Source organism: Kryptolebias marmoratus, linkage group LG7, assembly GCF_001649575.2.
Source record: "Kryptolebias marmoratus isolate JLee-2015 linkage group LG7, ASM164957v2, whole genome shotgun sequence".
Taxonomy (NCBI): Eukaryota; Metazoa; Chordata; class Actinopteri; order Cyprinodontiformes; family Rivulidae; genus Kryptolebias; species Kryptolebias marmoratus.
The window spans coordinates 20,886,174-20,889,459 of NC_051436.1; the positions used below are offsets into that span (position 1 = coordinate 20,886,174).

Genomic DNA, 3,286 nt, shown 5'->3' on the forward strand with positions numbered 1-3,286 from the left:
AAAAACTAATTTATTGAACCAAGGAAACGAACGAAAACAAAAAGCTGACGTGGCAGCAAACTGACAAGAACTAAATAAAAATACATAAATGGAACCAAAACTCAGAGAACCAGGAACACAGAGTGACGCAAACAAGAGACAAACATCAAACAAACCTTAGACGAGGTATGGGAAGAGTGACCGGGTTTTTAAGACTGCAGATAACGAGGTGAGTGGGAACAGGTAGAATGATTACTTATTCGGGACAGGTGAAGATGGGCGTGGCTAACAGACAAATGAATGACTGGGGAAGAGTGGAAATGAGAACACAAACACAAGGAGGACAGAACCAAGAAGAAAACAAAACCCAGATAACTAAAAATAGAAAACAAAAACAAAACACAAACCAGATAACTAAAACAAAACCCAGAAAAAGCCATCACCACAGGTAGAGAGGTTGGTAATGGCCAGATTTGTCCAGTAGATATGAAGTCCTCTCTGAGTTCCCAGTCCCTGCCACCAGAAAAGCCCTCTGACGCTTCCTTGGCATGGCTAGTTATTAGAAATTTCTGTAGAAACTTATCAACTGTAGTTCATCCACTCACTACACTGTTTAGCCCAAAAGTGAATTTTGTATGGACTCCAGAATGCCAGGTTGCATTTGAAAATGTAAAATTCTTTTTTGTCTCATACTCCTGTACTCTTATTATTATATTATTATAAACTTGACATTAAACACAAACTGGGTGCAGCCAACTTGTTAGCAGACACTTTGTCCAGACTTTAGCTTATCCAAGTAATGTGGTGAATAGTTTTCTGAATTGTGTATATTTGCAGGTGCAAACCAGCACTCCCACACAGACAGAGCGGCTGTGTCTTTGTTTGAGCAGCTCACCTCTTTGTTGGGTGGTTTTGCTTGTTGATCCTTTGAATACTGTTGTGTAACTGTGACACTTTGTAAACCTGCTTAATGCTGATCGTGTTACTAGGTTTTGTTCAAGTTGGTGGATTCTCTGAAGTAGCTTGTGGCTTGTTAAGTGCTGAAGCTGCAGCATCAGGACTAGGGCTGTGGCCTAAAGTCATCCTAGCTCTTTGTTTTGAGTTTGAAGAACTTTAAGTTGTATCTCTGGTGTTTAAGATTTGTGTTTTGACTACTATTTTGACTACTGTATTTTTTCCTACTTTGTTCGAAAAGAAACTGGACAATAAACCACTAAATATTTTTCTAAAACCATCCTACATCTGATTTAAATGTTACCCCCTCCCCATCCCCAACCCCCAGATAAGCTGGGCTGTAACAGGCAGCTTACATTATTTTATTAGAAGTATGCCAAGTTTTTTGACTAGCTTGTGTACTTTAGCCTGAAATGTAGCTCACATTAACATTACTTTTTATGATTGTCAGGATTTGGTTATCTTTGTATTACGTTTTTTATTTCATGTTTCTTTTGCTCCCTATGTTTAGCTTTTTTCTCCAGTGTTTATTGTTTTCCTTTGTTCTGCTCCCTTTGTTCCTTGTGCATCTCTCCCTCTCCCTCAGTAGTTCCTGTTAGTCTGCCTCAACCACCCACATCTGTCCCTTGTTTTTAATCAGTCACCTGTGTTCATTTTGCAATTACCTTCTGCCTTTAAAACCCGATCTTCTTCCTCATTTACTCACTCCAATGTGCTGTCTGGGTTTCCTCATGTCTCGCCCCTCATGTCTTTGCAACCCTGAATTTAGTTTTTGTTATTTGGTGTTTGTTGCTGCCACATCAGCCTTTTGTCTTGGTTTTGTTATTTTGTAAATAAATTAGTTTTTCTTGGAGCTCTCATTATGAGTCTGCATTTTGGGTTCGCCTCACTCCCCAAACCAACAATGATTTGTGATTTCAGTTCTGCTATAAACTAATAACACAATATCACTTTTAGTTTATTTGGTGTTTTTTTTTTTACCAATGTTCAGAATTTAAGCTGGGAGACTTTTATGTTGGTTTATGTGTATTTATATGTATTTTTATGGGAAGTTGCTGTAATTCTGTACAACAGATTTGATAAGTATCTCTACTGTTTTTGCATCATACTTATATTGTATTAGTGCATAAACTGTACGTCAAAAAGGCAAACTTCAGTTTACAGTGATTAAAGTTTTTATTTAAAACATATAATAATATATAAGTTGTTACAATATGTGCAAATGTGCATTAATGTCACTAATATCTGGCATCAAATAGCTTTCTTTACGAGTATCACACTTGCACTACTAACATTCATAAAATTATCTGCCAGTAAAGGCATCATATTTAGGTACAATTAAATAATTATTACCATTAAAACAATATAATGTATTAGTATAATGAAGAAAAAGACATTTTATCTTGTGTGTGAGAAAATACATACTTCTAAAGGAGCTGTGAAAACACGAGACATCAAATCCTCAGCTTAACTAAAACAGCGATTTTTATCTTCATGTAAAGAAGAGAACAAAAAAAAAAAACCATGAGATTTTAGCATACAATCAATTTCAACGGCCAAAAAGGTAACCAGAACTTAAAACCCCAAATCTGTATGAACTATAACATAAGAAGAAAACCAGAACTTGTTTTTATAATTATAACTCTACCATCATTAGAATTCATAGTGAATTGTACTCCATTATTACACAGTTCAAAGATGACCTCACATTTTTTTGTAACAGAACAGAAGTCCAGTAATCCTGTGGTCAAACACTTGAGACGTTTAAAAATTAGGTCCAGAATATTACTCTCTTTTAAGTTTCAAAATTATAAACAAAAATAAATTCTGTCAAAAAGACAACATTTACCCAGTCTTTCAGATTTTATCTGTGGGAAATAAGCATAACATGAATTTGACCTCTCTGGAAACCTCTGTGCATGGTATGAAAGCTTAAACATTCATATTTATACAACTGAACATTGATGGAAAAGTCATGCATTGTTTTTAAAGCTTGGCAGAAATCAGTTTCTTCACAGCGCGGTGAAAGTCATCATAACCACAGTGACCAGCAGAGCTGTAGGTGAGAAAAGACAAACACAAAAAGCTTATTAGGATGTTTGTTGTTACTATTTTTAACTAAATCTAGCGGATTCAGTAACAGTTAAAATAAATAAATAATAACTACTGGATATCTTGTGCTTACCTGGAATAAGTGGCTGCTGGTAGATGACTGGATAAGCACCACCAATCAAATTGGTGGTATTGGCATTAGGATCTGTCAGGTTTACCCGTGATGTAAATATTTTTAATTGTGGTGTTCCGAACTCTCCAGTTCCTTAGAGAACATACAAAAGAACAAAAATATCACTGA

At 35.6% G+C, this 3,286-nt stretch overlaps 1 long non-coding RNA gene across 1 annotated transcript; it reads right to left on the bottom strand.

The window, feature by feature from the left end:
* Positions 1 to 2,090: 2,090 nt before the first annotated feature.
* LOC112451158 lies at positions 2,091 to 3,280 on the bottom strand. Its single transcript, XR_003039913.2, has 2 exons — positions 3,119 to 3,280; positions 2,091 to 2,989 (listed from the first exon to the last, which is right to left on the bottom strand). It is a non-coding gene; the product is annotated as an uncharacterized LOC112451158 (long non-coding RNA).
* Positions 3,281 to 3,286: the final 6 nt, after the last annotated feature.